The sequence below is a fragment of the Tasmannia lanceolata genome, unplaced genomic scaffold (assembly GCF_043159265.1).
Source record: "Tasmannia lanceolata isolate RefF3 unplaced genomic scaffold, GAP_Taslan_0.1 ptg000013l, whole genome shotgun sequence".
NCBI classification, from domain to species: Eukaryota; Viridiplantae; Streptophyta; class Magnoliopsida; order Canellales; family Winteraceae; genus Tasmannia; species Tasmannia lanceolata.
The window spans coordinates 50,302,064-50,327,884 of NW_027518690.1; the positions used below are offsets into that span (position 1 = coordinate 50,302,064).

The 25,821-nt window shown below is 36.9% G+C and overlaps 1 pseudogene across 1 annotated transcript; it reads left to right on the forward strand.

Moving 5' to 3' along the window:
* Nucleotides 1-15,374: 15,374 nt before the first annotated feature.
* LOC143890495 (protein HEAT STRESS TOLERANT DWD 1-like) lies at nt 15,375-25,082 on the forward strand (annotated as a pseudogene). The gene is made up of 13 exons (XR_013255191.1): nt 15,375-15,683; nt 15,780-15,827; nt 15,938-16,044; nt 16,111-16,189; nt 20,920-21,096; nt 21,251-21,349; nt 21,770-21,938; nt 22,100-22,206; nt 22,325-22,464; nt 22,552-22,624; nt 24,102-24,214; nt 24,305-24,422; nt 24,527-25,082. The product of XR_013255191.1 is annotated as a protein HEAT STRESS TOLERANT DWD 1-like (transcript).
* Nucleotides 25,083-25,821: the final 739 nt, after the last annotated feature.

Below are 25,821 nucleotides of genomic sequence, written 5' to 3' on the forward strand. Positions count from 1 at the left end.
ATTTAGTTTATATTTTATCATTTACAAAATTTCGTCGAGATTGCCAAAATTTCTGTAATTTTAGCTGAAATTTCTAGATAATATTAAATAATAATTAAAAAACAGATTTTCTAGAGATATCCCTTAAATTTTGATCGAAATTTGGTAACGTTTCGATTTCGGCCTTTCTCTCAAGTTTCTCTCCCTCTCCCACCACTGAATAAACTAATATTCATGGGGGGAAAATTCCCGCCTATTAAACATAAACTTGGTTGCAGATTTAACTAGATCGTACAATGGTAGTACCTGCCTCAGGGATAGGAGTGCGACTCAAGCTAGGAGGGGTCGAGTTGAGGCCAACGCTAGCCAAATCTGAGGTAGCATTATGTCAATCCTAACCCAACCCAAGCCGCCTCATGCCAAGTAGGGTCAACCCTAACCGAACCTGACTAATCTGATTAATTTTTTATATCAGGCCAAGACAGATTAGGATTGTGTTGAATTTCTTTATGTATATTAGGATTACTTAAAGTTAAAACAGGTTAGAGACAATGATCTTCGCCTTCGTTTTTCATGCCTCCGCCGCGTCAATATGGATAGTTTGAACAATTTTTCTCAATTTGCGAGTAATTAACTCAATAATTACTTACCATGATAATGATATATTAGGCAATCTACCCTCCTTGCCTCCTTGGACTGTTGGACAACCACATATATATGCAGTTCCTTTCTTTTTGTAATATCATTCGATGAATGGTTAGGTCTCACTATGTACATATCTGTCCCGTTCACGTGAAAAGTGTGTTACCAAAAAAATAAAAAAGTTGCCGTGCATGGTGGGCCCCCTTCATACAGGTGAGGTGTGGGGCGCATCTCAGAGGATTTTGTGGCTACATTTGGGTCATGATCCAAATATAAATTTGAACCTTAGTATATGTATATATCCAATAGACATGGTCGGATCCAGTTGTCCCCAAATTATGTTCATTAACGTTCGAAGGTCCAGTAGTACTTGATCTAGACTCTTCAATTACCATGCTTTATTGTGAAAATGATCTCACGTGGGAGGCCCCAAGTGTAGATTCATCCCCCAATACTAGAGGACTTTCTAACTGAGATATTCTTGCTATGGCAGAAAAGCAATGTCATATTTTCAACGTGGAGGAGGCTCATGTGCCTTCATAGTCTTGCACTTTAATTAAAAGATATGATCTTTCAATCAAATAATCATCTCACTTCTCCTCTTTGAATAGATGGTATAGCAATTTCCCTTGGATCTATTAGTGTAAGCAGGAGACAAGATACTGTGATATTATTAATCATTCTCTGATTCAAAGAATCATCAGATCTCAATTGAAAAAGCAAATATCTTTTCAATGAACTATACTACTTCTGGTAACTTGTCGCTCTTGTATCTCTCTTCTCTCACTTTTTTTTTTTATGTTTGTTGCGCCATGCAATCCTTTTCAACATATTTTCTTGGTTTTGTAAGTTTGATCCAAGTTTCTCTTGATTCGTGCATCTGATTTTATATCCCCTTGGTCGTTCTTTTTCTGCTTTATTTCGATTTTCTAATTCAAGATATTCTTTTCGAGTAGATAATATGCAAAATCTCACACAAAAAGGCTGTGATATTTTATCATAACTTTCCCCACCACATCTTACTCTACTTTTCTAAACCTTTTATCAGAAGAAAAATATTAAAATGACCTTGTCATTTATGCTATTTCCTAACTACCACTTTGTAGGTTTGAATGTGCCATGCGGATGTGATCGGGCCCATCGAATGTTTTACCCTCAAGCTTAGACATGTTTTACTTTTCCTAGCATTGTTTGGTTGAAATTTGCTATTCACATGATAGTCCTTGTGTTGCGTGCCTAATTGGCTGTAACAGAATTAAATAAAGAAAACAAAAAGTTGAGGGGATGGTTGATTTGAGGCAACCAGACCTCCAAGTGGTTCAAATCGAGAGAAACCATGACTCTCCTAAACAAGTCTCATTTGTTTGATGTAATTTATCTTCCTCCTCCTGCCATTAAAACACCAAACTTAAAAACAAGCATACACCAAACTTAAATAAAAGCATAAAGGTAATTTTAGACCACTAACCCACTTACAACATAACACATAGACAGCAACTAACATCCACAACCTAATACACATAACACATAACCACATAACTAACCCCACTAACACGTGCACATATCATTCCTCCCCCTTACAAATTACCTTGAGGACAAGGTCGAATTATCGAATAAAATACTTTAATCCGCCGGGGTCCCAAATCATAATGGCCGTGATCCTTCGAACTCCGCCTTTAAATTTCATTGTGATCAAAGTTGAAAGGAAATAAGATTTTTCATTAAGCCACTTAAAAAAGATGAAATGATCAAATGGTTGAATGAAATCAAGATGATCCTTGGCGGTGTCTTCAACAAAACTATCTTTGTTACGGCCAATTAGGAACATAACAAGTCGTATCGGAGCCATCGATCTTGCACCATAGCTGCGCCTTCGGAGTTTTGGGAATTCATACGTGAAGATCTGCAAGAGATTACAGCACTGGTTTTGAAAATGATGGAAGGACAACAATGATTTTTCTATTTTTTATTTTTTTATTTGTGTTGCCGTAACACCTTGTCTGTCAGCTATAAATTTTCTAAATCTAAGCTCTTTTTTACGACTGGACTTTCTCTCAGATCAGGAGAAAAAGGAAAGTAAAGAAACATGAATCTATTTTCCTTCCTTCCTACTTTATATTGTGAATATTGAAATGAATCCTTATAGGGTCGGTCCTACCAAGATAAATTAAACAAATAAGTGTTGTTAGCATTAAACTTAATTACCACCGAGGTGTCCATTCATCATCGGACTTAGTCAATGTGAGTTGACTCATGTGTTCTCTCTCCCTCGCTCACTCCACAAGGGCAAACATAGATTGTTCCTGTTTTCCGTGTAAAGCCCCTCTCGATCTTTCTCGCCACTTATGTCTTCCCTTAGGCTCTGTTCACTTGTTTTCCCGGGAAAGGAAAGGAAAAGAAAGGAAAGGAATCTGACATGGCAAAAAGGAAAGGAAAGGAAAAGAAACTGTGATTTTCTCTTGCTTTCTCGCTGTTCACTTGCCCAGAAAGCGAGGGAAAATATGCAGGAAAGTTTTTTTCTCGTTGTTCACTTGCCCAGAAAGCAAGGGAAAATATGCAGAAACCCATATTAAACATATTTTGCACACGATTTTTTTTTTGGGCATTAAATGCTAAACAACACATAACATAATAGCATTTTCTTCATGTTTTTAATATACTTTCCTCTTAATTTATGGACAAATAACGGCCGAAGAAAATGACAAGTTACGTCTGAAAATATCAAAGATAATCAAAATGCAGAATCAAAATTCAAGCGGTACCTACGAACCTTGAGATCTTGAGGAAACTAATGCACTGAAATGAGATACCAAAAATAAAGAATGGATCGAATAATAATGTGAGCATTGGGTCTCCAACATAAAGGAATGATCTTCACAGCAGCAATGAAATCGACATAGATTCATAAATCTGGACCTCCCTATCAGCTAGCATCAACAACCATAAGAAAAATAGAATACTAAAGACAATACTGACAAATCCCAACACACAGAAAAGCAAAACAGAGAGTTTCCCTACTGCCCTTGCCATTCCATGAAATTGCTAAATGCCATAGCCTTTTCACTAATTTAGCTTTTAAACATGAACCTATCGCTTTTAAACATGAACCTATCACCAAGTTTTCACAGGAATAACCAATACATGGGTCAATTTAGTATTCTATAAAGTTGAGGACAACAACTAAAGGTAGAATGTTTGTCTGTACAAATTCCAATTTGGAGAATCATATAAGCTAATTGCAAAACTATCCATGATATTTCATATAAGAAGCAAGGGAAATTTCAACAACTTTAGTTAGCCTCATTCCCATTTACATTGTAGTAAAAAACCAATACAGCAATTATTACTAGATAAGAGACTAATATCATTCATAATAGTAGAAGAAAAAAAGGAACTTGTTGCCACCAATGCATTGAAGGTTCTTTGTCAACCAGATAATAACTATGTCTCTGAAACCAATAGTTTCATCAATGATGTTTATGTCCAATATCAACCAGATAATAACTATGTCTCTGAAACCAATAGTTTCATCAATGATGTTTATGGCCAGGCCATGAAATTGCTAAATGCCATAGCCTTTTCACTATTTTAAGCAATGGAAAAGAGTGAAGATGGAAAAAAACCCAATTGTTTTTCATGTAATTGTTTTTTCACATGGATTCATGGATTCATGTGAAAAAACCCACTCAGACATGAAAAACCCACAATTACATGAAAAACCCACTCAGACATGAAAAAACAATTGGGTTTTTCACATAACAATTGGGTTTTTCACATAGCAAAACAATTGGGTTTTTTCACATAGCAAAACAATTACATGAAAAACCCACTCAGACATGAAAAAACTAGCATTCATGGAAAAACGCACATGAAACAATTAAACAATCCAAAATGAAAAAACCCACATGAAACAATGAAAACTTCAACTCTTTTCCAAACAATTACTTCTTTGAATAAACCCACATGAAACAACTACCAGCCATGAAAAAACGTCAAGAAATGGCTGAAAAATATGTAAAAACACAACTCCTGAAATGTAGATCTGAACACACATCAAATGAAAAAACTCCATGAAAATGAGTATTGATGTAGATCTGAACACACAGAAGAGAAAAAAACTCAAAACCTTATTTCGTTCATAAGAAACCCAACCCCAAACGAAAAAAACCCAAATCCGAACCCTAGGTTAGTCATTTCTTGCAGAAAATGAAAAAATGAGAGGGAATGGCGAGATTGGGCGAAAAAAAAAGCAAATGAGAGAGAGGGAAACGAGCACCAACCTTTCTAGTGTTCGCCGGAGGTGGAGCTCGCCGGAGAAGATGATGTAGCCGGCGGGTTCGTCGAGGGTTTCGCCGAGGGAGGGTTTGGAGAGGAGAGATACACGCGATGAGTAGCCCGTAATATTTTCCCGTGGGCAAGTGATTTTTGTTTTCCCACCGATTTTGCGCGATTTTGCGAGAAAGGAAAATCATGAATATGTGGGAAAGTAGATTTTCCATGTAATTGTTTTGCTTTTCCACATCCTTAATTCGACTTTCCCGAGAAAGGAAGCGAACGGCGAGAAATAAGGATTTCCGAGAAAATTTTGCTTACTTTCCTTTCTTTCCCTTTCCCGGGACAACAAGTGAACAGAGCCTTATGGTCTCTCACGTGAAATTTTTTCTTCACTTTGTTCCTCTCGTCTATACACAAATACAGGTGGTAAGCATCGACACTAGCAGTAACATTCCCAACACTTTTTATCACAAATTTTACTAATGTATGACAACTTTTCTCCAACATCATTCTCTCTTTCCCCTAGTCCAACTAGGTTACTTGGAAAGCAATTTAACCAACCTTCGAAAATAACACTAAACCAAAAATCTCCACATTGGCTTATTTCACCGTCACTTTGAAGATCTTCTATTGGTGTCACGCCTCGACCCCACTGTGTAAATATTGTCCAGTTCTGGGTCTTTCCACCCTCCCGGTTTTATTTTCCAGAAGCACTAACCGTGCCCGACCCCTGGAGATGCTGAAAATGTGTCTACAGAGAGATGGAGTCCACATATATGTAGCCCGGAATCTTTCCCTCCTCTTCTGATGTGGGATCTCACAATCCCCCTTGGGGCCCAGAGTCATCGCTGGCACAATGTACTAGGGAAGTCCCCTCTGTTACCATTATGTCACGCCCCGTCCCCACTGTGTAAATATTGTCCAATTCTGGACTTTTCCACCATCCCAGTTTTTTTTTTTTTTCCAGTAGCACTAACCGTGCCCGACCCACTCCGCGGTGCCCACTCCTCTAAAAACACATCTACTCAGGAAGAGGGTGTCCAAACATATATAGCCCATAATCTTTCCCTCCTCTTTCAATGTGGGATCTCACAATTGGTGTCTCTACTACTTTTCATCATAAAAACCATTATTGGGCTTGTAAAGCACCTGCTACACATAGCATCCCATCATCTTGGTTTTGACTCAATACAAACTACTAGCCTTTTGTTAGAATCACAAAGTGGAGTGTGATTTGCATGGCTCTACCCACAATCGAGATCAAGATTGCTGATCTTGTTGAACGTCCTGATGGGACCCACATAGCAGTGATCCCATGTGTAAGGTAGAGTAACACAAAAATCAACGGTTTAGCATTTTTTTTGGCAATCCTAAACAAGGCTTGAGCGATCAAGGGACCTGTGATCATCCGATCAGGGTGTTATGGACGGCATTTGGTCGGCTTATGTTTGCGGTAAAGATCAATGGTCTGATCATATGGACGGGCAGAAGTTATGGTCTTTTAGTAAAGAGCCTAAAAGTGACTTTTTTTATTAGCATCTTTTATTTATTTATTTACGGTAAATTACTGAAACATCCCTGTGTGCAAAAGGACACGAGCAAGAGAAATGGGAGCCGAGCTGAACCCACTCTCACAGAGCTAACAAAGAAACTCCTTTCTTTTTTTTCTTTTTTTTTTAATGGAAGTGATATAGTCGCCCCTATTTTTACTCGGGACATCCCTATCTAGTGTATTTATGAGATGACTTTATGGCTACGCTTTTACACTAGATTGAGCTGTCCTAAGTAAAAAAATAGGGGCAGATATATCATTTCCCTTATTTTAATACTTCGCATTAGTTATTGGGAAGTGATATCCCCCCTCCCGCACCTCCCTCGGGATAAAATCCACCCCTTTAACGTTATCAGTTAAGTTCTAAACGCATGAAAAACGTTTGAGGTTGAGTTTATCCTCAAGCAGTGAACCATTCTCACAGAAACCAGCTCGTCTTTCACGCTTTGTAGGTGGGCAAAAAATGACCCGAAAAGAAAAAAAATATAGGGTCACACCTGCCGCGTGGCCGATCCTGGATCACTCACACGCAGGGGCGATGGCACTTGAAAGGGAAGGGGGACAATTGCCCCCCTTAATTTTTTGGGAAAAAAAATACCTTTATTTTTTAATATTTTTTTATACTTACCCCTTTTTAAAAAATATGCCCTCCCTTTCCAATCATCCCTAATATAGAAAAAAAAAATTACTATAATTTTTGCCTCCCTTGTGCAAAATTTCTGGCATCGCCGCTGTCACTCAGGACACATGTCAGCATATAAATTCCCTCGTTTCCAACGGCAAAGGCATTCAGCAAAACCTCGTGAAGGGGCACGTGACGTGAACGTGAACGTGAACCGAACGGGAACGTGAACTTCACTTAAATGATATTTATTTATGAGATTTGCAAGGAAAACGGGAATCCGTTTTGGAAAAAAAAAAACGGGCATCAGTCAAATGAGCCACGTCCAGTAAAAGACAAAAGAAGGTTCAAATTCCCATAAAAGCAATAAATATACCTTTAAAAAGGTCTGATCAACGGTCATGTCTATCCCATTTTTATTTTCCAAACGAAATCCCGTCTTCAAAGTGTTTTCTATGAAATTCTTTATAACAATATAACGTGTTCGGCGTGTGGATAGATAAGCTCTGATGTTTCCAGCTCAGCAGCTGACGTAGAAAATTAAAACCTCAGACCAACTCGATATAGATAGATTAGCTGCGAAAAATGAGAACCTCATACTAACACGTGTGAACCCTGAGGTTATCTGTCGAAATTACGTCTTTAACCTTTTTGGACAGGTGACTAGTCTACTTTCGCCTTGAAAATTAGGGCACGGCATTTGGTTATAAGGGTCATATTCGATTCCAAGAAAGTAAGAAAATTAGAAATTTACTGATTTTCCATTGTTTCATTACACATGAAAAAAATTACTTGAACATTCCAGTTATAATATTATTTTTTTCATGCATAATGAAACATAAAAAATCAGTTAATTTTTCAAAAAAATAACTTGAATTTTTTCCCAAATGTTCTAATTTTCCATTGTTTGATTACAAATGAAAATAATAATAACTAGAACCAGTTATTTTTTCCATGTAATTACACAATGGAAAATCAGCTGGTTCAAGTTATTTTATTCACGTGTCATCAAACAATGGAAATTGGAAATCAGGAAATTTGGGGCTTAAGTTTTACTCAGAGGGACATTCAATTTATGATGATACCCCTCTAAATAAGCCAAAACCATATTATTATCCTCTAAATCCGTGTAATGGATAAAATTTTCCTAATTTTTTTTTGTCAGAAATATTTTTCCTGCAATCCATACATGCCCTAAGTTCATGTAAAACACGTGTTAGATATGTGAGGGTGGAAGGTCCACATTAATCAATCAACTTTGAAAATTAGTGTACCAATGCTTTTAGTTTAATTAGGAATTTTCTTTCTGGTAGTTACTTTAGGTATAGATTAAACATTTGCAAAGATAGTCGCTTTAGGTATGTTAAAGAGAAAAGTGTAGCTACGCGATGGAGTAGGGGTTTCATTATTCGGTTTTAACCGAATAACCAAATCGAATTGATTCGGTTGGTTCAGTTCGGTTTTTTGCTAATTCGGTTCGGTTTTTATTTTTGGTTAATTCAATTATTCGGTTTCGGTTATCTCGGGAAAAAAAATTCAATTAACCGAATAACCAAAATTAACCGAAAATAAAACATTATTTTTTCAAAAAATGGTGTATGGGCACTTCGTAGGATGATCCAAACCGTCCATTTGATTGATCACAACTTCAATAGGCTGTGCCTAAAAACCCGTTTCGATAGATTGATCATAGCCCTCAGATCAAACTGTCCACATAGATTTTTTTTGTCTCTTTCTATCACTATTCCGAATTTTTAATCTGTACGGTTCGGTTGTCGTAAAATTCGGTTCAGTTTCGCTTTCCAAAATTTGATAACCTAAATTATTTCGGTTATCAATTTCGATTATTCAGTTCGGTTATAACCGATTGAACACCCCTACGATCGAGTAGCTAACTTAGCTACTTGATCGTGTAGCTACTCTTAGCTACTCCGTTGGCTTAAAATACAGTGGGTACACACATTGTTTGGGTGATGCAAACCATTCATTTGATGGGCCCTCACATAGATAAGGTGTGCCAAAAAAATCAGCTCCATAGGATCATCCCAACCCTACAATTTGTGAAGGCAAAAATGGACGTGTATAAACCTTCACAACTTTGTCCAGTTTTTGCCTCCATAGTTTGAAGGGTTGGGATGATCCGATGGAGCTGATTTTCTTGGCCCACCCTATCTATGTGAGGGCCCATCAAATGAATGGTTTGGATCACCCAAAGAATGTCGGCCCAATATATTTTAAGCCGACGGAGGAGCTAAGTTAGCTACTCGATCGATTAGCTACACTTTCCTCATGTTAAAATGTGAGCGGCACATATAAGAATAAGATCAGATCTTGTATAAATAGTTAAATTAAATACTGGGTTAGCTGTCCACCAGAAAATGAATTTCACCATCAGGAGCGCTTATACCATGATAAAGGAAAGATTTTCTACTAATCTTAGATGTTAGCCATCAGGCTAACAGTGTTTTTATAGAGAACTTAAGGGATAAACAAGGAGATATAAATACAACAATAAAATAAGACTATCCTAATCTAATTCAGTTCCCTAATCTAATCTAACTAAATCCACTCCAATCAAATTAACGGTCAAGTGTTACAAGATTTGATCTTATTGTAATAGTGTAGAATATAGACGCCCTTAAATTAGGTATGATAATTGAAGTTGAATTTTCTTATATCTAAGAAGGTGATGATAGATGCACTCCGCCTTTTTACAATGGATGCAAGGTCGAAAGGATATGGCCTCCGATGGATTTAAATAGGCAAGTGACAAGCACCTGTATAGCCATGGTTTTAAATATGGAGATATTGACTGATATAACGATATTGGCACCCTTCCAACATGCCTAGGTATATGGAATATTCTTATCAATATATCTGGTCGGGGTCCTGCATAACCCCTGCTTGCCCATTAAAAATGTTTTTCTTGCATTCCAAAAAGGGAATAAGGAAAAGGCCTACACATCTCACGAGGAAGGGAAAATGTTCATTGGAAATCAGATAATTCACTCCCTATCTTTGTCAAGTTTATTGTGAGATTAGCTCGAGCGATTTCATACTAAAAACAAAAATATTCAAGCATTTTCTTCTCTCCTTTGATTGTCATTAAATAGATGATCAAGCATCCCTTGGTCAACAAATGAATATCTTTAACATCTGGAGAAGTTCAATGGTTGGGGAGTAGCAGGACGAAACTCTTTATTTGAATTTATTGGTCTTCACTAGATCAGTGTATGCCAACAGCCTTTGGCACATGTCTCATACATACTCTCACAAACTCTACCGCCAAATGCATCTCTGAAGCTTCTTGGTTTTAAATTTCGGTTTCAGTTTCATTCGCCACGGAAACAGATCTATTCGGTTTTTAGTTGGAAATTTGGCTGGGAATATTATAAATTAAGGGATATGTATTGAAACGTATGCAAAATGATAGACAGAATTATAGAAAATGTTAGAATAAACCAAGGAAGCAGGATTCTTCCCTGGGAGCCTTCGATTCCCGCTTTCGATTTCCGTTTCGATTCCCGCTCTGGCAACCTTTAGCAGGATTCTTCCCTGGGAACCTTCGATTCCCGCTTTCGATTCCTGTTCTGGCAACCTTGGAATAAACACAAATACACACTTGGAAACCATCACATCAACAAGACTACCATTGGCGCAACCCAAATACCAAGATCAAACAAAAACCAAGAAAGAACAAGTAACAAGAAGAACTCGTATGAAATCTCACGTTCAATCTCAAAAACTCCCCAACTCCAATCTTCCATCTCTTTTATCACATCTCTAAAATATTTCCAAAAGATTTACAAAATCTAAAAAGTAGCAAAAAATGATATTGGCATATCTATCTAAAATATTAAATTTTCTTTACCTAAAAACTAGCTACATAAATAAGAAAAGCAACTAGAGTCTATCAAATCTAGTAAATAGCTAAATTAGAAAATGATAACATTTTAGGAAATAAAATACTTAAGAGAATAGAAAATCATATTTTCAAAATCTTGAAACTTGCTAAATCTCAAAGCTTGTAATCTTGCAAGCTTTCCAAGAATGTAAGTTTCCCATATCTCAAAATCATATAAGCTTAGCAAGTTTCCATTCCGCCAAAACACCTCCTTATTCACAAAAACATTATGTATTTTCCACTTGTGAAAGTTCCACTTATAAATCTTCTTAAAATAGCCATCCTCAAAATTTATTGCTAATTTTTGGATTGCATCAGTCACCCCTGTTGAGAAGAATTCGCCATCGAATTCGATACAGTGTCCTTCGACGAATCACCCTTCCTTCCTCGTTTCAACCATACAAGATTGTAGGGCTTTCAATGGTTTGATATGTCGATTTGCAACTTGGACGCGAGAGACTCTGATAGGATGCTCTCACAGCTTCCACTATCGACAGCAAACGAGCAAATTTTCCTGGATACCGCACATGTAGAATGGAAAATATTGTTTCTAAAATAGTTGACAAAATTGTCTTGAAGCGAAATCATTTCTTTTCGAATGACCGAGGCTTCCCCAACAACTCCTTGTAGTTATACTATTTCATCCTTGTCCTCGTCATAAATGGGTCGTAGTTCCACTATTTCATCTTCATCCCCGTACTCATCATAGACAGGTTCATCTTGACCTTCTATGTCTATATCAACAAGCAATTGCTTGCCTTCTCGATTTTGTAGAGTTTGATAAAGAAACTGAGGACATCTAACAGGGAGGAAGACTTTCTTCACTTTTTTCTTCATCTTTTCCCAAGTATTGATTTTGGATTTTCCATGACGGGATCGTCTCACTTCCAATTGTGTCCACCATGCCGAGGCTCGTCCCCTCAGCTTCAAAGCCAAAAGTTGGACTTGCTTGTGGTTTGGAACCCCTTTGAACTCGAATATTCTTTCCACCGTGTGTAACCAATCCAATAACTCTTCCACAGACAATCCACCATGGAACTCGGGCATCTCTATTTTCATTCCGTATACCCAACTGCAGTTGTCTCTTTCACACGGGTTCACTGAAGCCTCCATTTGCACCCTGTCATGGAAAGGGTTTAGGCGGGTTTCATCTTCCTCTTCAGTTTCTTCATCTTGGCCAGAAGTTTACAAGTGAAGAATCCGGGCCGTCAAGTCTTTTACTTGTCTTCGAAGCATGGCTAGTTTGTCTCGTGTGTCAATCTCCGCCATCGGAACGATATGAGCGCCTCTTCTTTCGGTGGCCTGATCAATCTGTCGCCAACCACAGGAAACGAAGTTGCTCTGATACTAATCTGGCCCTTCCCAAATATCAAGATCAAATAAGAACCAAGAAAGAACAAGTAACAAGAAGAACTCGTACAAAATCTCACGTTCAATATCAAAAACTCCCCCAACTCCAATTTTCCATCTCTTTTATTACATCTCTAAAAGATTTTCAAGATTTCCAAAATCTAAAAAGTAGCTAAAAATGATATTGACATATCTATGTAAAATATTAAAGTTTCTTTAGCTAAAAACTAGCTACAAATAAGAAAAGCAACTAGAGCCTGTCAAATCTAGTAAATAGCTAAATTAGAAAATGATAACCTTTTAGGAAACAAAATGCTTAAGGGAATAGAAAATCATATTTTCAAAATCTTGAAACTTGCTAAATCTCAAAGCTTGTAATCTTACAAGCTTTCCAAGAATGTAAGTTTCCCATATCTCAAAATCATGTAAGCTTATATGGTTTCCATTCCGCCAAAACACCTCCTTATTCACAAAAACTTTCTGTATTTTTCACTTGTGAAACTTCCACTTATGAATCTTCCTAAAATAGTCATCCTCAAAATTTATTGCTAATTTTTGGATTGCATCAACCATCCATAATGATTTTAAAAAAATCAAACACCCAGTGACATGCACTGTTGCACATGCATGTTAATTTAGCACGTAGCAAATTTCATATGTAGTTCATATAAATATGAGATTTGCTAGCGTCCATCGCAAAAGGCATTTCGCGGATGGTCTGTTGCATCTGAGAGTAGCCATATAGGCTCACTTTTCATCTGATTTTGTCTTCATTCACGAGGTGGCGGCTGTCAGATGCAACAGACCATCCGCGAAATGCCTTCTGCAATGGACACTAACAAATCCCCATAAATATTTATACATAATAGATGCACCACATTCGGCAGGTAATTTGCATAAATATAATTGTGTAATAATATTGATATAGCATACTGGTATCACACTTGCGTTTTTGGTTTGTGTATTTTGGTCGTTTGAATTTCGGTTTCTGCGGGGTTGAAAATAGAAACATTTTGGTTGTTTCATGTTGGTTTTGGTGGAAATTTAAAACCATAACACGAGAGCTGTTACCTCACCGTCACAAACACTGATAACAGTTTTGAGAAGAGGTTTGAGATGGACATGGCAATTGTAAGATCTTTTTTTATAATATTCTTATTTTAAGAGTAAAAAAAATGTTCAGAAGACACTTTCTTTTATGTGAAGGTTCTCAATAGGTTATTCAAAAGATAAGATTGGGCCATTCAAAAGATAAGATTTTGAACCTGTTTGGATGCATGGATTTTATAATCGAGGATTGTAAAATCCAATATTTTAAATCTAGATTTTAGCTTATGAAATCAAAGTTTTAGCTCATAGAATCAAGATTAGAATTTACAAACTTAGATTATAAAATCCATGTATCCAAACGGGCTGTGTGTAAGGGCGTTTTTATGTGAAAGGAGGCATTCATGACTTTATATTTTAAAAGAAGGCTTACATTCTATATCCTAGGATCTCTAGAATTGTGTTCGCTATTGAAATTGGAGTGCAGCCCGACCCGATTGAGACATGTAGAGACATTTACGTGGTCCCTACATGGCCACCACACAATCTGCTAAAGCCAAGTCTCGACTCATTGCTCAGCTAAGCAGTGGGTTCCACCGTCATTTCAGTGGACCCAAGAGCATTTGGATGGGCTTGTAGTTTCTGTTCAGAAGTCTACAAAAATCGGTGGTCAGCTTTTCTTGACGGAAACCTAAAGTGAGGACTAATAGATCAAGGGATTAGGATCATCCGACCGAGGTAAGGCAAACAACAATAGGTCAGACTTGTGTCTTCCGATCAGATCATAGACTTGATCCGATCACATTGATTATTTGGAAAGAAAATATCAACCAATTCCTAAGCATTTTTCTTTAAGAAACATTACATTGTTTTTTTCCCCTAGTAATTAAGCTGGGATTGAACCTCCATCCTCAAGGTTGAAGGACATAGCCTTGACCAATTGAGCTCAAGGCCCTACACCGGGGAATAATATAGTTTTGTTAACAACAATTAAATTAGTTAAGTCAATTGAACAAATCAAACAACTTCGAACTGAAATAAAATGGCCCTGTTTGTTTTGGATTTTGAGATCTAAAACGGATTATTGTACTCAAAATTAAACTTAAAAGAAGTACAATGTATATAAGGGCGAACTTGCTTGCTCTGATTGCGGATTATGGTAAGAAAAGTATGATGTGGGACCTCTTAGGATGCATTTGGATTGGCGCAAGCAGGAATTGAAATCGAAATCCTATTTGAATATTCCGATCCTACACAAAAAAAATAAAATTAAAAAATTCAATTAAAAAAAGTCCTAATAAAATTTTAATTCCAAGCTGGGCAGAATGATTACTTTCATGTTTCTCATGGGTTTTCGCAAAAGAAATCTTCTATTTTGCTTTACTTACAAAACATGCAGTCTTCTAGTTTGAGAATTTACAAATAGAATCATCACATTTGAGTGAATGTTGCAAATCCAGCCATGCCATTGATCTGTCACAAAAAATAACATGGTAGATTTTTTTGACTCGTAAAGAAATTAAAATATCCTTGGAAAAATGATATCGTGACCGAGAGTTAGACAGATGGGAGAGCCCAATATTGAGAATGTGCCATGTGTGCAAAAAATTCTACTTTTTGTTGATTTTCCTAATCCTAAGGGCTAGCTTATGTGACTTGTGATGTTGTAGTGAGAACTAGGAAACAAAAATAAGCTTGCAGAAGATTTTTTTTCTTCCCAACAGTTCAAGCAACCAAACACTATAGTCCGGTCAACCAAACATGGGATTTTTATTTTACCAGGATACTTCCAAAGAGTTTTTTTCCCACCAATATCCCGGGGAGTTTTTAGCTCCACAAAAATCCCAAGAACCAAAAAAATTCCGGCAACCAAACGGGAATCAATATCTAACGTAACCAAAACAACATAGGCACCCACCCTAGTTCTGAGATAAGTTATTTGCGCTTGAGCTCAAACCATTTCCTAAATTACTGTTTTTGGCAAATATATCAAGGTACTCTTTTGGGATAAGAAAGGTAAAAACCCTTGGGTCCGTTCCAATCACAGTAAATGCTTTTCTTAGAAATAATTTACGCCCATTGGAACGAACCCTAATAAGCATCAGAGCAGAATGATATTCCAATTCCAGCGCTAACCGTGGGAATCCAATATACACGGTGAGAAGTATGTCTTCGTGCTCGTGAGATATTCCTGTGTGAAACCCTAACAGAGACAGAAGCTCCTCTCTCTCTCTCTCTCTTTCTCTCGCTCTCTCTCTCTCAAGATGGTTCGTAGTCTCAAGAACCCGAAGAAGCTCAAGAGGAAAGACAAGGTAGATTAGCTTATCATTTTTGTTCACTTGCAAGTACTTTCAATTTTTATTTCTTTTGTTTGTTTGAGCACTTAGGGTTTTGGATTGTCTCTGCAGGGCCCCAAAAAGGAAGAAGGAACTTCCATGCCCTCCAACCCTGCCAAGGTAGAAAACAAAACAAATCATTCTCCACAATCACACTTTTAAAATTTTGTTTTTTTGTTTTTTGCCCTTTACGATTTTTTCATTCCAATACCTTGCATATTTTTGTATAGGTTTGGCAACCAGGTGTAGACAAATTAGAAGAGGGAGAAGAGCTTCAGTGCGACCCATCTGTGTACAATTCTCTTCACGCCTTCCATATTGGTTGGCCCTGTTTAAGGTATAAGTAATTTCTTATTTTTCATCTTTTTTTATTTCTCTTCTGATATACACCTTGATTTTGCAGTTTTGACTCAGTTCGTGATTCGTTGGGATTGGTTCGGACGGAGTTTCCTCATACTGTGTACTGTGTCGCCGGGACTCAGGTGAGCTGCACTGTTTCTTATTTTGGAATTTTCATTTTTTAATTGATCTATGGGAACTAGCTTTACTGCATTTTATTTATTTACTTTTTGAGTTTTTTACCTGAGTTTTTCAATTACCCAATTGATATCTTGGAGTGCTCAATCAGGTTTTCAAATACTTGATTATTTTTATCCGGGCTACTCAATGAGGCAATTTGATTGCTTAATTATTATTTAGAGTAATCCAATCTGGTTTTCTGAGTTACCCAGATAAGTAGACTACTTTTAAGAACAATCTGCTTTTCTGAGTTATGCAAATATGTTTAGTGATTAAATCACATTTCACAGCCAGTTTATTGAATACTCACTTGATTTTGGCCAATAGATATTCTTTTTGGTTGTTGGGAACTATTTTGTGGGGGTAGCTTGCCTAATTGGAAGGGATGCAGAAACAACCTAGATGTCATTGTTACTGATCCATTACGGCCTTCTGAGACAATGGTTAGTTGCTTTGAAGGATACTCACAAATATAAAAGAGGTGGCATCTCTGGCCCAAGTTTCAATAACTCCGCTATGTGGAAGAACCGAAGAACTCAACTAATTTTGAAAAAGCTAAGCTGGATGTATTTTATAATTTTATTATGTTAGAGAATCAGAGGGGGGTTGGAACTTTGAAGTAGTCTGGAATCTGGTTTGCTCCGTAATTGTTTCCAGGGGGAGTTAGAGAAGCAAGAGAAATATTGAGTCAAAATATGAGCTTGAAATTTGATCTCCACTGAAAAAAGTTAAGGACAATTAGAAACTTCGTAACGTTTAATTCTTTCCCAACATGTGAGACAAGTACTTCCTACTTGGATACTTTGGTTAGGCGTCTACATGTGTAGTCACATTTTGGTACTTGTTCATTTCTTTTTGTCGGCATAAATGTCATTCAGATTTATATTTTCTGCCATGATTCTTAAAATTTAGAGATTAATTGATTTTTGGTGTAGTTTTGTCTAATTATGTGGGTAAGTTTGTTTCAGCCACTTGTACGTACTCTCTTCCACACACTCAGCTTCCTCATACCTTGTTTGTTGGGTTTTTTTGGTCATCGCGTTATACATATCTGATTCACTAATATATTGGTTGCATATAAGAAGGCAAATTCAAGTAGTGGATTCCAATCTGTTGTGTACTTGAAGGAGAATGGAGGCGTATCCATACTTCGGAGGTTACAAAAACCAAACTTTAAGATATTTTTTGTCAGACGATTCCTATGGTTTGGATGTAAACAAGATTCTATGATGAGAAAATGAAAAAAAGAAAAAGGAAAAAAACGGACATGTGAAACCTTTTTGAAAAACCAGCATAAAATACTTTCACCTGTGATATGTATTGCTCGTAAAAAAGTGAAATGATTCAGGGAGATGAAATAGAAGCTTGCAAACTGAAAAGAAAATAGGGACCGTTCCCAATTTTTTTTAAAGGGTAATGAAATTATTATTAAGAGCCAAGAAGGACCTAGTTGTCCAAAGTACAAGTAGCAAACAAGAAGCAACAAAAATACCACTACAAGCAAGTAAATATTGGAATGGTGAGCGTTCCTAAGGAGGAGGTCAAATTTTTTTCTGGCGGAGCCTGAATACCCCTAAATGGAATAGCAGGTCACAGTCTCCTTTGGCGGACCTCCACACATGTTGAAAGCCATAAATGTACTCTTGAATTTCTTCATTTGTGTCCATAAATCTTTCTTGTGGACAGATCAAGACCAAAGGTGTGGGATTTTTTGTGAGATCTTTCTTTTGTCAGTTAGATGAGCATTTTGGTTCCCATGCCTCTGCCAAGAGATGGTGTGGAAGATTTAGCTCCCCCTCATGTGATGGCCTTGTCTTGGATGATCTGCCTTTACAAGATACAATGGATCTCTAGATTGGCGTGCGCTATTGGACATGTTCTTTTCTCTACTATGATGAGTTGGGCATTAGGGTTGAAAGAGTTTAGGGGAGTGACAAAGACTTACTCTTCACTCCTCTTGAGATGTGACCCATGCTAACTCGCTCTAGAGGGACCACCTGTCCCATGAATGGTTCGCTCCCCTGGGCTTTCTTAAGCTAAAAACTCGGTTAAATGGGCATTTTCAAGGTACGTCAGTGTGATAGATTTAATACATCTGAAGTGTTCATACCCGAAAGACATCATGCTTGTCAACCACACTGCTCTCAATAATATGATTGCTGAGGATGACTCTCTTAATATGATTTGTTGGGTGATGGAGGGAGAACTTTCCCGTGAAGGATTTCCATTGCGAAGGAGGAGATTTTGGATCATATTGAGGGTCAGACGCCTTGTTTTCAGCACACCTATTGGCCGACAAACGAGGATGCTGATAGTTTTGCCTGTGTCGAGGTGATCGGAGAGGATCATGTAGTTCATGATCTTTTCCCCTTTGGAGACCCTTCCTGATATTCTCTTTGCTCCTTTCTTTTTCTTTCTTGACCAGATCGGTCATTTTCTCTTTGCTTTTCGTCCAATAAAAAGCTGTTGGTAACTATACAAAAAAGAAGAAAATGTTCTTTTACCATAATCTCTAGTGCGGCCACTATACTATTTTAACAATCCTTTTTTAGTGGTACTGTCTTAACAATCATTAATTAAGCCAAGCAGAATAAGCAACCACATAAGATTCCGACGATAAAAGACACCTATAACCTTAGTTATTGATTGTAATTCGTTTGCCGTTTCACTTTGGTTAGTTGAACGGAACGTTTCGACGTTTCGTTATGGAAGAGACGCTGCGATTGAAGAAATTTTTTTTAATGGTTTAAAATCTTTAAAAAAATCAAAAAATAAAAAATTGCTAAAAATTGGGACAACAAGGTCATCCAATGCAGCCAAAACCATCATCACATCAAGGTTGTAAATACTAAAGATCCAACATTTACTTAAAGGAAAATCAATGTTAGCTGAAATAGCCTTTATTGATCAGTGCCCGATCAGATAAAAAAATTTTAGAGACTAAATTATGAGATTTTTTTACCAGACTTTTTGGGATTTAATAATGTTTAGACACGATAGAATTCATGAACTTTTAAAATTGAAAAAATACCTCATTGTTTGGACGTTAAGATTTTGACCGGTCCAAAATGACCGAAAAAGGTCGAATTTTGTATTAGAACTGGAAAGTTGACTTTTCATCCTTATAGAATTGGGTCATGAAACTATTTTTAATAAATCCGAATGGGAATATTCCCCTATTTCATGTAAATATTAAGTAAATGTAACCGTTTCAGCTGAAACATGGTGTTTCGTCCTGTTTCGGTGCGAAACAAAATTGTGGGTGTTCTGTTCCAGTATTCCGGACGGAATGAAACATTTCATCCTAAACGAAATGAAGTTGACAACTAAGACTAACTATATAAGAACTTGGGGAGAATGTGTGGGGGGTACATGGTTTATGTGTCTGCCTCAGTAACAGTGGGCAGTGGCTGATAACTGGCTGTACGGTGTGATTTGGGGTGTGTTGAAACTGAGCTGCATTCATGAATTGTTCATCCCTGCTTGGAAAATTACTAAAATATAAAAAATGGAAAGATATATTTTTCAGATGAAAATGACATAAAAATCATGCAGTAAGTCCAACTATTCGCAGTCAATTTTTTTTGAATGGCACTATTTGCAGTCAATTGTGATGAAATATGAAGTAGGCAGTAGATTTAGATCATAGTATGATAGTATACAATACAAGATAAAGTACCATCCTGCAGTACAAAATATGGAATATGATCAGAAATCTAAATCATAGAGAGCAAAATTCTTACCTCAAAGTTGCACAGGATTATTAGAAGCTGTGTAGTCTCCCACTCGTTTGCATCTGTGAATATTTTGACAGAAACATTCACTTTTTGATTGCAACTGACATGTTTTGGAAGAAACATTTCACTATAGATAATGGAGATGAATGCATATAATGAAGTTTTTTGATAGATGGAAATTTTCACTTGAAGGAGTTCTTAAAATGAGCTGAACCGAGGTAGTTGTTTAAGGGATTAAGCAAATCAGGTCCATTCTGTGTAATATAAGGAGTTTTGAGATTAGTGGATGTATTGGAAAAGTGCTTGATCTGCTGCACTTGAGATTTTCTTTTATCATGTCCGTGGGAAAGAAAGTGAGATTTCTGAGTCCGTCTGAAGAGGGAGTGCTGTTTTGACCGTGATGTCTCTTGGGATATCTATCCCCATCATGTAATGATTTTCACAGCTTTTCTCTCTCTCTCTCTCTCTCTCTTTTGAAATGGCTTTTTTCTTTTTCTCTTTATGAGGTCTCTCTTAATATATTGTATTTCTTGCCTTTATCTGTTTTACTTTGAAAATTTTATCAAGTCTGATGCTCAGTGCTTTAACTTGTTGATGCATCAACATACTTCTGATAATTGTTAACTGTTGGTACAGAATTATGTATTCCTGTATTCCTTAGGTTTGGGATGATCCCTCATTACATACATACTATTTCTCTTCAGTGAGATTTGTCTGACTGGGAAAATTATCAGAACCTTCACTGATTATGTATGGAGGGCTGCCTCTATGATTTCAGTTTTGACTGGGTGGGCTGTTCTCTCTTTTCTATCTCCAGTCAGATATACCTCACTATATCGCTCCTCTTCTTTTATTTAGTTCTCTTTTCCCCAAACAGGAAGTCATACAGAATTATTAGTAGCCAACTATTTATTACATTGGCACTTCCCATTGAGATTGAAAGTCTTGTTTTACAGGCTGAGAAAGCTTCCTGGAACTCGATTGCAATTTTTAAGTTGTCTAAAATATCTGGAAAAAGGCGTGATTTAGTGCCACCATCTGCTGATAATGGCACTGACATGGATAGTGATAGCAGTAGCGATGAAGAAGATGATGGTGGTGGGAATGGCAAATCTGAGCCCCCTATTTTGCAGGCAAGATTCTGTTTAATATCATATTCCAGGAAGTCTGCAATTAAATGTACTACATAGGTTCACATTTTGATTCTAGTAATTGTTTACATTTTTCTTTACACAATGTTTTTCCACTAGGCTTTCTTCCTATGCCTTTCACATTACTTTGTAACAGTTACGGAAGGTGGCACATGAAGGATGCGTAAATCGCATACGCTCAATGACCCAGATGCCTCATATATGTGCAACATAGGCTGATACTGGTCATGTGCAGGTTGGGCTTTTTTTAAATCATCTAGAAATTCCTGTATTTATTTGCCTCATAGAATTAACATATATTTGATGCCTTTTTCGGAATAAATAATATTTAATCGAACAACAACTCAAAATATAATGTTTTTTTTATTTGTATTTCATAAAAAATATTATGCGTGTCTTTCATAGGAACTCCCATGACCTTTTTTTTTTTGCTTGTATCCGCCGCTCTGCTAACCAAGTGGCCGTCCGTCTAGCTAGACAGGGAGTCTCTTTGACTCTCTTCCTCAATTTCTCTTTTTATTTTTGTATCTTCTCCTCTCGAGGATGTATCTTTCTTTGTAAGTTGACCACCTCGGTCTTTCTATTAATAAATTGGCTATCATTTTCCAAAAAAAAAAATGCAACATGGATTATACACATTGAGTTTTTTGTGCAGGTTTGGGACTTCACCTCTCATCTAAATGTCTTAGCAGAATCTGAAACAGAGGTGAGTATGGGGGCTACTACAATATTTTCCCAGGATCCATTAGTGAAATTTAATGGGCACAAAGATGAGGGCTATGCGATAGACTGGAGTCCTGTTGCCACTGGAAGGCTTGTCTCTGGTATGTTTTTTTATAAGATACGTTTATCTAGCCGCATTTCTTTCTTGAAGATTTTAGATGTTTTAATTGTAATGTAAGGAAACCATTCAAAAATAAAATAAAATTGTTAATGTAAGGAAAACATTTGTAAGGCATTGTGGGAACTTGTTTTGTTTTCGAAGGTGATTGCAAGAATTGTATTCACCTGTGGGAACCTTCATCTGCTGGAACATGGAATATAGATAGCAAGCCATTTGTTGGACATTCTGCTAGTGTTGAAGATCTACAAGTCCGTATTCTGCCCAGAAACTTGATTCCTAAATATTTATTGTGGTTAAAGTTATTTATGGAACTTTTATTCTAGTAGATACAATTAGTGATTATACTTTCTACTTTTGCCCATGTAGTGGAGTCCTACAGAAGCCGATGTCTTTGCCTCTTGTTCAGTGGATGGAAAAATTGCAATATGGGATACCCGTATAGGGAAATCGCCAGTACTTTCTGTAAAAGCACACAATGCAGATGTCAATGTTATCTCATGGAACCGGTAAGTAAAACTATTTATATTTGTACTGGCATGCCTTCTTTTGTTTCATTTGATTTTTCTTTATTTTGTACTTTCATGATTTTGAAGGCTGGCTAGCTGTATGATAGCTTCTGGAAGTGATGATGGTACCTTTTCTATTCGTGATCTTAGATTGATAAAGGTATGAATGTGGTGCTCCCTTTTGCGTTTTTTGCAATAAGCAACAATATAACATGCTGGATACATTTCTAAGGTTACTTTCTACAGTTGGAAATGTTTTACGAATTCCAATTTTTATAATTAGGATTATGCATGGATGTGATAAAATACTTGTACATTTACGTCACAGCACTGTTGTTGAATGTAGTGTTTTATATGCATATACATTCTTGCAAGGAATGTGTTGGACAAATTCTTTTTCTTTGGTTGACAGGACAGTTATGTGAATCAGAATTTGATACTTTCTTGATGTAAATGTAATCTCCTATACATCAAAGAAAAAGAAGAAGAAGAAATAAGAGGCTGATTTGTGTGAGCTGTCCCAAGGAGGGACTTATTATTTTGAAATGAAAGAGGTATTTTAATCTCCTAAAGTGAAACAGGCTTAAATGTACTCTCCTATACTTTCAAAAGAGGGTTATTATTTTAAAATGAAAGAGTTATGAGCCATCAACCTAGTGATGTTTGTATTTGAAGCCTTAAGTCGAGTATGTATTCTTCCCAAGGAGGGACTAATGCAAATATCTGAGTTAAAAAAAATCAGCGTAAAGATCGTGGCAATAAGACAGGGTGATTTGTGTATGCATTCCCAGAATCTAGCCTAACATCAGATTATTACCGCTGCCTCATGTTGGAACATATGAGTTGAGAATTGTCATGGAGGATTACCATCAATTCAATACATAGGGTTTAGATTTGGTGCTAAATGGGTGACATTTATATGAGTAGAAGAATACTGGTTTGTTAATTACAGTTTGTTAGTTGGGATTTGCTAGCGTTCATCGCAAAAGGCATTTCGCAGATGCTGTGTTGCATGTCAAAGCAGCCACCTTATGAATGATGACAAAATCTTCTGAAAATTGAGCCTCTGTGGCTGTTCTGACATGCGACAGAGCATCTGCGAAATGCCTTCTGCGATGGACGATAGCAAATCCCTTATTAATTACTGTAAATAGTGGTAGATTTGGCATGTACTTTTAAAAAACTTATTGGGAATATTTTGGAAATCTAATTTATTCGGATGAAAATTCAGATGAGAGGGGCATTAAACATAGGGTTTAATATATGAGGTAGGAGAGAAATGAGACTTATATAATATTGTTTTGCTTTTCTGTTGAGACTTTTTAGGATTTACACTGTTTCTCTTTTCAATGATCTTTTTCTTGGATCCACTGTTTAGTTGTATCTTTTTGTGCTTTTTTTAGTATGCATTATTCCAGATGAGAAGCCTGAGACCAAAAAGTGCTTCATACTATCCTAAAAACTTTTCGATCACGTCGGTTTGACTAATCATTGATGATATTTGATCTATGGCATTTTCATTTTTGTGATACTTTTTGTTTCTTATTTCATACGCCAGTCATGTTCTACAATTTCATGTTTAGGATTCGTTGAATATGGTTAAGATAATGCATGCTTGCGTTTTTTTCCTCATGCAGGAAGAACCTCGTGTGGCTCATTTTGAATACCATAAGCATCCTATCACATCAATTGAATGGAGTCCACATGAGCCATCCACTTTGGCAGTTTCATCATCTGACAATCAACTAACGTAGGACTTCTTTGAGAAACATGTCCAATTGAATGATAACTGTGCATTATTGTTTTTTTTTTTAAAAGTTTGTTTTGGTTGCGTTATCAGTGTCTGGGACCTTTCGTTGGAAAGAGATGAGGAAGAAGAGGCTGAATTCAAAGCTAAGATGAAAGAGCAAGTGAATGCCCCAGATGATTTACCCCCTCAGCTTCTCTTTGTTCATCAGGTGTTTAATCTTTTTCTTTTTTGAGTAATTGTCATGAGATTCATCTTCTTCGCTTTCTTATGTTAGAATAGCTTTTAAATTGTTCTTTGATTACTGAATAACAGGGTCAGAAAGACTTGAAGGAATTACACTGGCATGCTCAGATTCCAGGAATGCTGATATCGACTGCTGCAGATGGTTTCAATGTTCTAATGCCTTCAAATCTGGAAACAACCCTTCCCTCAACTGTTTAAATTATCGGTTTCAAGCTCCCCCGCATCATACGGTAACGAAGTCGATATTTATCATTTTTTTGCTGCAATTAATTGTGAAATTGTAGGGTTTGAGTACTGCATCAGGGGGGGACCTCTGCCATTGATCGTCACCGATTTTGCCAGTTTTAGCATTTGGGTAGAGGGCTTTTCTGCTTATGAATTCTGTAAAGCAGTTTTGGATTGATGGAGGGTATCCTACATTTTAGGATTAATGGAGGATATCTTTTTTTTTTTCCTGTGAACATAAGCGAGTAGATAGATTAGCAAGGTTTTTTTCTACATTTTCAGATCTGCAACACTGGCTTTGCTTGAATTACTTGTAAGCATGTTCCTTGGATAAGATGTTCCTGGAATTGGCTACCCTGCTTGGATAATTTTATCTCGAATAAACCCCTAGGTTTGTCTACCCTGTTTGTATGGTATAATCCCTATACATTCGGGCTGTTCTTGATGTGAACGGAGGATAGCAAGCCTATCCAAAGGATAAAGTTAAACCCGAGCTTGCTACCCCCATGATGAAGAGCCAGTAAGATTTTTCTAGCTTTTCCTACAAAGAAAGATTTGGGATCCAGAATGAGTGGATGTTTGTAAGTTATTGCAGAAAAAAGGAAAGAAATGACAAGAAATCAATAAAGCAAAATTTATAATTTAAAGCATCGATTGTTAAATATATATTAACATGTTGGGGGGATATGCATTTTCCCAATTGTTTTAGATCCCATTTGAGGATTAAATTGAGGAAGTGATATATCCGCTCCTTTTGATTACTTGGGACACCCAGCAGCTGTGTATCAATGACTACAGATGGGCTGATGTACTTCATGTCAGAAGGATTTAAAGGGGCTGATTGCCACGTACACTGCCCCGGGTGTCCCAAGTAATCAAAAGGGGCAGATATATCACTTCCCTTAAATTGAATATTTGCAATATATAGTTGTGGATGATATATTCGCCCCCTTTTCTTCCCCGGGCTAACCTTTTGTAGTGTAAAAACGTGCACTAACAAATACTGTGGGGGTCGGGTGTCGGGGGAAGAAAATATTAGTTTATCAAGTCGTGGGAGAGGGGCAAGGAGCTCGTGTGAGAGAGAGAGAGAGACTCTTCTTAAAACAGAGTATTTCGTCTCTTTATTTTTCATCCATTTT